The 8,944-nt window shown below is 47.3% G+C and overlaps 1 protein-coding gene across 14 annotated transcripts in view; it reads left to right on the top strand.

Moving 5' to 3' along the window:
- Positions 1–284: 284 nt before the first annotated feature.
- Positions 285–8,944, top strand: part of Add1 (adducin 1) — a 54,163-nt gene continuing 45,503 nt past the window's right edge. For 11 of the 14 annotated variants that reach the window (XM_090343896.1, XM_090343895.1, XM_090343894.1 and 8 more), the window contains exon 1: positions 285–390. The gene's annotated coding sequence lies outside the window, so the exon portion shown is untranslated. The remainder of the gene's footprint in view (positions 391–8,944) is intronic. The other 3 variants (XM_090343897.1, XM_090343910.1, XM_090343909.1) reach the window with 1 other exon arrangement.

Here is an 8,944-nt window from a genome sequence, read left to right as displayed (position 1 = left end):
ACCCGGCCGGGCGCGGCGCGCGGCGGGGTCGCGCCCCGAGCGCCTCGCAGGCCGCAGCCACGCCCTCCGCCTCGGGCCCGCCCCTTCCGTCTTGGCCCAGCCAATGGCGTGGCGAGGTGCTTGGCGGCCTCGGCGCGCGCGGGCCAATGGGGATGCGTGTTGTTGGGCTGCCGCGCCGCAGGCCGCACCCAGCTCGGGCGGCGGGGGCGATCGGCGGGCTGAGGGGCGGAGAGGCCGGAGCGGCGGCGCAGCGGGGCCGGGGTGCGCGCGGCGGGCCGGGGGCGGGGCCGGGGCCGGGGCCGAGCGCAGCCTTGAGGGAGCGAGCCGGGAGGCGGCGGCCTCACTCGGACCGGACCGGGCGTCGCGAGCTGCCCTCGATTCCGCGCGGAGGTGAGGCCTGCGGGCCGGGCGCTGGGGGTCGGGTGTGGGGCCCGCGGGCGGGGCCGGGCGTCGCCGGGGATGGCGGGGTCCGTGCGCGGCGGCCCGGCCTCTGCCCGTCCGCTTCAGAAGACCCCGGGACCGGCAGCCGCCATCCCCGCGGCCTCGGCCGCCGGGCTGGGCCGCCGTCCGCGGTCCCTCGCCTTTCTCCAGAGCCCCGTCCCTGCGGGGCGCGCGGTCGGGGGTGTGGGTCCGCCTCCGCGCACACCCCGACCCGGCCGTCACGTCGTTGCTGTGAACCCACACGGCGAGGCCGTGGCTGAGGGTCGGGCGGGTTTCTGGTGAGTTACTGTGGGGAGGGGCGCGTACCCGCGCCCGCCCGCGCAGCGAGAGTGCGCGCGCCCGCGCCCGCGCGCCCCGGGACTGCAGCCTGCACTCGGCCCGGGCGCCGGCCAGGGCTCGTGCTGCCCAGGGCTGGAGCTCCGCCGCCTGAGCCACTCCTCCACCTCTGACCGTGCGCGTGTGTGCGCACGCGCACGTGGACCTCATCAGCCTTTCACCCCGTTTCCTGCCCAGGCCGGCTTCGAGTCTGTGATCTTCAGATCTGTCCCCTGAGTACCGAGAATCACAGGGGGGAGGCCCTTGTGCCTGCCTGAAATCTTCATGGGGACAGAAAATAGACAGCTGGAAGGATCGACTCTTCCCCTCCTTTGCAAACACCATGCTCAGAAAGAAGCTGGGAGTGCGTGGGTAGGAGGAGAGGGAGGACACGTCAGGCCAGGTGACTTGTATGAGGGTGGCATTGTAATCATTGCCGTCTTCACTTGATGGGCTGAGCTGGCAATGTATACATATTGCTTATCAAGTCTAAAAATTTAATATAACTTAATCCTGGGATGTATATAGAAAAAAACTAGGGTAGTAAAGATCTTGAAGGAAGCGAATAGCTGGGCAATGAAGCCTGCTTTTAGAGTTTTGATTTAGTGCATAGTGATAGAGTCAGTTTGTTAATTTATTAGCATAAATTGGGTGGGACATACTTTTTTTTTTTTCCCCTGGTGCAGGTCCTGGGGCTTGAAATTGAGAACTTCAGTTGCTCTCCTTGAGCTTCTGTGCTCAAGGCTGGCAGCTGTATCACTCTACCACTGGAACCACAGATCTGCCTGTGGCTTATTGGTGACTAATTGAAGATTAGAAGATTAGAGTTCATGAACTTTTCTTCTAGAGCTGGTTTCGAGCTGAGATACTCAGATCTCATCTTGTTGAGTAGCTAGGCCAAAATCAGAAAATGTTGAGCATTTTGATGATTGTTGAGACTGGTCAATTATTATGAATTGGAATTTCACAGCTTTTTCTTAAAAAAAAAAAAATCAGTGGGCTGGGAGTTTGGCCTAGTGGTAGAGTGCTTGCCTAGCATGCACAAAGACCCAGGTTTGATTCCTTGGTACCACATACATAGAAAAAAAAGCCAGAAGTGTTGCTCTGACTCAAGTAGAAGTGCTCTAGCCTTGAGAAAACCCAAGGACAGTGCTCAGACTCTGAGCCCAAGCCCAGGACTGGCAAAACACAAACAAAAAAACCCAAAACAAAAAAACACCCAAAAAACGCCTAAGGACAGTGCTCAGGCCCTGAGGTCCCCCTCCCTCCCCCCAAAAAAGTCAGGTTTATTTGTGTATTGGTCCTTGTGGTCACATACCAAAGCATAGACAAACTAATTTCATGTTTCCACCTATCGTATATATTGATTGCACCATCTTTTTCCAGTAGGAGTTTGTTAGAATTGGCTGCTAAATGTTTTAGATACAACTCTTAGTACTTAGTCTTCTTCAGATATGATAAACTGTACCAGACTTATCATCCCAGCCCTAAAACCATCCATTTCTTTAGAGGCCTTTGTTTCTTTGCTTTGCTTTTAAAAAGTGTGCCTCCCAGGCAGGCCTCAAATGGAAAATAGTCTTGTTTCACCCTTTTCATAATAGCTGTGGTTTCTTGTAGTGGAAAAAAATAGTTTGAATATATCCAAAAAGCTGAAATCCTAAATGCTCCAAAATCCAAAACACAACAGATTTTGGAGTGTTGACCTTATACCTAACCTCATTTGATGGGTCACAATCAAAATGCAGTTATGTAATGGATGATTGATTGGCCATCAGCCAACTCCAGGGGCACAAAGACCCTGCCAGCTCTTTTAGTTGTGATACATAAACTTTGTTTCATGCACAGTTTTTTCTGAAAATGTTCAGGGCTTGGGCATATGTCAGTGGTAGAGTGCTTGTATCATAAGCATGGGTCACTAACATAGTGAGTGTGGAGGGCAAAGAATTGTAAAGGTGCCGGTCAGTCCATATGCATGAGATACATATGAAAATAAGGGGGCTTTGTGTTTAGATAGCGATCTTATCTAGGATTACGCATTATGAATATGCAAAGAATTGTAAACGTGCCTTCAGTCCATATGATATGGATTAGATATATATGAAAATAAGTGGGCTTTGTATTTAGATAGGCATCTTATCTAAGATTATGCATTATGAATATGCAAGTAATCTGAAATCTGGAAAAAATCTGTAATCAGGAACTTTTGATCTCAAAACACCTTAGATAAGGAATACTCAAACTCTTTAGCTACTGCAGGCTAGGCCTTGAGTTTATCCTTGCTACCAGATGTTCATTGTTATTTCTGGATCTTCCTTTGTTGTTTTTGGTTGTGGGGCTTAAACTTGGGGCCTGTGTGCTTCCCCTGAGCTCTTTTGCTCAAGGCTAGTGCTCTATCACTCTGAGCCACAGCTCCACTTTGGTTTTCTGGTGGCTAATTGGGGGGAAAAAAAAGTTTCATAGACTTCCCTCCCAGGGCGGATTTTGTTCGTTTTTTTGTTTTGTTTTGTTTTTTGTTTTTTGTTGTTTCCAGTCCTGGGCTTGGGCTCAGGGCTTGAGCACTGTCCTTGGACTTTCTCAAGGCTAGCACTCTACCACTTGAGCCTCAGCACCACTTCTGGCTTTTTGCTATGTATGTGGTACCAAGGAATCGAACCCAGGTCTGCATGCATGCTAGGCAAGCACTGTACCACTAGGCCAAACTCCCAGCCCCAGGGTGGATTTTGAACCATCATCCTCAGATCTCTGCCTCCTGAGTTAGGACCACAGCTGTGAGACACCAGTACCTAGCTTGTTTCTAGATTTTTTCTTTTCAGTATACAGATTAGGGGTTAGTGACACTTGCAGTCTGGAGTTCTGTTAGCCTCCTCAGTTTTATACTAGTGTTGTCTTCTAAGCCAAGGCAAACATTTTGGTTCTAATTATCCATTGTTTTCACCCTGGTATATATATCTCAATCTTACTATGAATGCTGCTGCTGAAACTTGTTTCTTTTTTGCTAGTCCTGGGCTTGAACTCAGGGCCTGAGCACTGTCCTTGGACTTTCTCAAGGCTAGAGCTCTACCACTTGAGCCTCAGAACCACTTCTGACTTTTTATGTATGTCTTACCAAAGAATCAAACCCAGGTCTTAGTGCATGCTAGGCAAGCACTCTACCACTAGGCCAAACTCCCAAGCATTTGTTTCTTTTTGAAACTAAGTCTCACTGTGTAGCCCAGGCTGTCCTCCAAATCTGAGATGTTGCTTCTGTCTCCCAAGGGCTGGGATTGCAGGCATGCACCACCATGCTTAGCTGAAACAGTCTACATTTTGCCATTAATCAAATTAGACATCTGATCCTTAAACTGAATTGTTTCGTCTGCCATGTTTTTTCTTTTGTTATATCATACTTTGGTCTACATTAAGAAACAATAAAATGAGCCAGGCAAGGTGGCTCATGCTGCTCAGGAAGCTGAGATCTGAGGACACAGTTCAAAGCCAGCCTGGGCTCTAAAGACTGTGAGACTTTATCTCCAGTTAATCTCTAGAAAAAGGGAAGTGGGGCTGTGGCACCAGGGGTAGGGCACAGCCTTGAGCTGAAGAGCTCGGGGACAGCACCCAGGCCCAGACTTCAAGCTCCATGACCCCCCCCATCCCCGTCCCCTAAAAAAAAAAAGAAACTGTAAAATGAGTGAGGGTAGCTCATACCTATAATCCTAGCCTCAGAGGTTCAGGCAGGAGAATCAAGAGTTTGAGGCCAGACTAGGTGATGTAGTGAGACCCTGTTTCAAAACAACACAGCACACACTAAAAAAGAAACTGTAGAAGAAATACTATTATTGTTCAGTATAATACATAAATAGAATGAGGTCTGTTCTTTCATGGGCCTTGAACTCAGGACTTAGGTGCTGTTCCTAAGCTTTTTGCTCAAGACTAAAGATCTGCCATTTGAGCCACAGTGCTGCTTGTTTTCTGGTGGTTAATTGGAGATAAGAATTTTATGGACTTCCTTTCCAGGGCTGGTTTTGAACTGCAGTGCACTGACCCGAGAGGGAACTGTACCTAAATGAGTGGGACAGACAAACACAAAGAAATGAGACAAGACAGTGCTCTGATCAAGGTCTGTTTGTTGAAAGTCAGAGGGGGTTTATATAGGGCTCGAAAGCAGGGGCTAGCGCAGCGGAATTTTTAATTTACAAGATTCATTATAGGCAGGAAAAGGGAGTTTGCGAGAATCTCATTATCAGCAGGAAAGGGGGTTTAGGAAGACAGGAGATGGAGCAAGTCGACCTGTCGAGATAACACTTCAAACATTTCTTTAAGGTAAATCAGAATGGTCTACAAATCAACTGTCAAGATAGCAGTCCAGATGTTTCTTAACACAGATCAAAGCAACTTAAAGCATTACTAAGCCTATCATATTAAAAGTCCTAGGCAACAAGTTAAGAGACCCAGAGGCAGTTTCCAACACTGCAGTCCTCAGATCTCAGCTTCCTAAGTAGTTAGGATTACAGATGAGAGCCACTAGTGCCCAGAAACATCTGTTCTGTTTCATATATGTCTGTATGTCTGTCAGGAGATCTGCTTTACCTCAGGTGGAACCTGGGTTACAAGGTGCTGGAATCTGTGTTGCTTTCCAGAAGTGTTACTGTTGGTAGAGTCAGCCTCATGTGAGTGAGTGCTGCTGTCCGTCCCTGCCCTGTGGTTGTCTGCAGCAGGAGGCACAGCCCTCCCCCTGCCTGGGCAGAGCTCCGTGCTGGGTAAGTTAGTCTTCAGGAGTTTGAAGCTCTCCCTTTGATTCTCCTTACTTTCTAACCCCCAGAAGATTTGATCTTCACCCACTCAATGAGCATGAAACGGGTCTTGTCTCTTTATGTTCCTTCTTGTACTAGAATTCTGTAGGATTCTTAGTTGTAATATAAAATCTCCCTGTTCTATCATTCGCCATCTTCTTCTGATTTTCTTTCGGTTATGCCCTGACAGTCTGGTGATAGGGCTGAGCAGGATACAAATTAGATTGCAGTATTCTATGCCTTTTAAGCAGTCTTCCAGAAAGCATTTCATGCTGGATCTGATTTTGAAGAATGAATGAAGCTTCCATCCTTAACTGGTCATGTCGCATATGCTTGCCAAAAAGTTACCTTTGTACTTGAATTTCACCTTTTTTTTTCTTTTTTGGTAGCTCTGGGACTTCAATTTGGCCTTGAGTGCTCTGCTGTGTTGTTGCTCAGAGCATGAACTCTGTGATACATGTTTTATACCATATTGAAAAGTATGTATTCCTTGAAATTATAATGTTTGAAGTTGGGCCCAGAGTTTGAGCTAGTGGTAGCATGCTTGCCTAGCATGCACAAAGACTTAGGTTAGATTCTTTAGTTACCACATATGCAGAAAAAGCTGGATGTGTGGGCTGGGAGTATGACCTAGTGGTAGAGTGTTTGCTTAGCATGCACGAAGCCCTGAGTTTGATTCCTCAGTATCACACACACAGAAAAAGCCAGAAGTGGTCCTCTGTCTCAAGTGGCAGAGCTCTAGCCTTGAGAAAGCTCAGAGGCAGTGCCCCGCTCTGAGTTCAAGCCCCACGACTGGCACAACAGTAAGGGCAAGACAGTGCTGCTTTAAAAAATTCTTTGGGGGGCCGGGAGTTTGGCCTAGTGGTAGATTGCTTGCCTAGCATACGAGAAGACCTGGGTTCGATTCCTCAGTACCACATACATAGGAGAAAAGAAAGCTAGAAGTGGTGCTAAGGCTCAAGTGGTAGAGTGCTAGCCTTGAGAAAGTCCAAGGACAGTGCTCAGGCCCTGAGCTCAAGCCCAGGACTGGCCAAAAAAAAAAAAAAAAAAAGTATTTTGGCATCCACTCTGAATGTTATAAGCTAGGATATGATAAAGACACCTGAATTTCTGTATTCATTACCACACTATTCACAATCGCCAAGATAAGAGAACAGCCCAGATGCCCTGCAATAGATGAGTGGATCCAAAACATCTAGCTATGCACAATGGAGTTTTTGGTTTTTTGCCAGTCCTGGGGCTTAAACTCAGGGCCTAAGCACTGTCCTTGGGCTTTTTTTCCCCTTAAGGCTAGTGGTCTGCCACTTGAGCCACAGCACCACTTCTGGCTTTTTTCTATGTAAGTGACTCTGAGGAATCGAACCCAGGTCTGTCTTTGTGTGTGCTAGGCAAGCACTCTACCACTAGGCCAAACTCACTGCTCACACAATGGAATTTTACACAGCTTTTAGAACAAATAAAATTATGTCATTTGCAAGGAAATGGATAGAACTAGAACAAATCATGTTAATTGAGGTCAGCCAAGCTCCAAGAGACAAATGGTGCGTGTTCCCTTCTGATATTTGAAAATTAGATCTAAAAGACATTGGGGTATGATAAATTATACAGGATTCTAGATAACTCACATACAGTGAGACCAAAAGAGGATACTCTTGGGAGAGAAACACAAAGAAACAATGCCTTCATGCCTCTTTAAGATAAAATAATGTATACCATGCCTCTTTATATTTATATAAAATAATGGATATTAAAATGAACTCCAAGATATGGGAAAAGATCTTGCCTTTAAAACATTACTATTGGTGGTAGTCATGGCACTTGCACCCTGGGCCTGGGCACTGTCCCGGAGCTCTTCAACTCAAAGCTGGTATGCTACCATTTTGAGCCACAGTGCCACTTCGATTTTTTGCTGGTTAACTAGAGACAAGAGGACCAAGCTGCCTTTGAACCTCGATCCTCAGATATCAGCCCCCGCTGCAGGTAGGGTTACAGGCATGAGCCACCACACCCAGCTAAATTTTTTTTTTTTTTTTTTTATGTATGGTGTACTCCTGTGTGTGTCTTTGGGATGGTGGGGAGGAGGGTACAGACCTGAGAGAGACAGTGAGAACGTGCAGCAGTGGAGCTCACTGGACACTGATGAAATTGACACAGGAGGGAGGGACTGGAAGAGAAAAGGGAGGGGAGACCCTGTATGAAAGGAACTGTATTTGTTACCTGACTCATGTGATTGTAATCCCTCTGTAACAGCCGTAAATTAAGCATTTAGAAAGTGTTTTAGCTGAGGATGATGTTGTGAGCTGCTTGGGAGGGCTGAGGCAAGAGGACTGCAATTGAAGCCAGCCTGGACGGTTTAGCACCACCCTGCTTCGAAAAGAAAAGAAAAGGACTGAGGACCAGGCTGTGGTAGCCCACCTCTGTCATCCTGGCTACTCTGGAGGCTGGGATATGAGGATCGCGGGTCTCAGCCAGCCTGGGCAGGAGAGACCATGAGACTCTTATCTCCAATCAATGACTCAGAAAAAAGCCAGAAGTGGCTCTGTGGCTCACCTTGAGCACAGGGAAGCTTGAGGGTCAGAGACAGTGCTCTGGCACTGACATCAAGTCCCAAGAAATAGCACGCTTGTACACAGGTGTAACACACACGCACACACACACACACACACACCAAAATGACTAGGGATGTAGCTCAGTCTATATGCCTAGCATACACAGGCCTTAGGTCCAATCCTCAGTAACATACCAATCAGTTAATCAATCAATCAATCAATCTGCTTTTCTTTTTATTTTTTTATAATTTTTTTCATATATTTTTTATTGTAATTAATAGAAGGGTTACATTCAATCTGCTTTTCTTTTTCTTTTTAGTACTAAGAATTGGTCTCGGCTTTATCACCTCTGAGTGTGTGTGTGTGTGTGTCTTGGGACTTGATCTCTGGGCCTAGGTGCTGTCCCTGAGCCCTTCAGCTCAAGGCTACCTTCCACCCCATGAGCCACAGCCCCACTTTCCCTCCTCTAGTGATTAATTGGAGATAAGAGTCGCACAGACTTTAGTGCTGGCTTTGAACCACAATGCTCAGATTTCAGCCTCCTGAGTAGCTAGGATTACAGGCTTGATTCACCACTCCTGGCTTGGCATATCCCCTCTTGAACCATACATTCAGTCCTGAGTTTTGCTGTTTTGGAGATGGAGTCTTTCAGGCTTTTCCCCCCTCTGGCTTCAAACCATTGTCTTGTGGATCTCAGTTTCTAAGCAGCTAGGGTTGCAGGTGTATGGGCCACACAACTGCCCAGCTTGCTTTACTTTTTTTTTGAAGTAAAAAGTCTATTCCAGGGTAAATGCTTTTGTTTGTTTGTTTGTTTTGCCAATTGTAGGGCTTGAACCCAGGGCCTGGACACTGTCCTTGAGCTTCTTTTGT

Source organism: Megascapheus bottae, chromosome 13 (genome assembly GCF_031878675.1).
Source record: "Megascapheus bottae isolate mThoBot1 chromosome 13, mThoBot2.hap1, whole genome shotgun sequence".
In the NCBI taxonomy this organism is placed as follows: domain Eukaryota; kingdom Metazoa; phylum Chordata; class Mammalia; order Rodentia; family Geomyidae; genus Megascapheus; species Megascapheus bottae.
The sequence above is the reverse complement of the archived record's forward strand: the minus strand, read 5'-3'. Positions and strand labels throughout refer to the sequence as shown.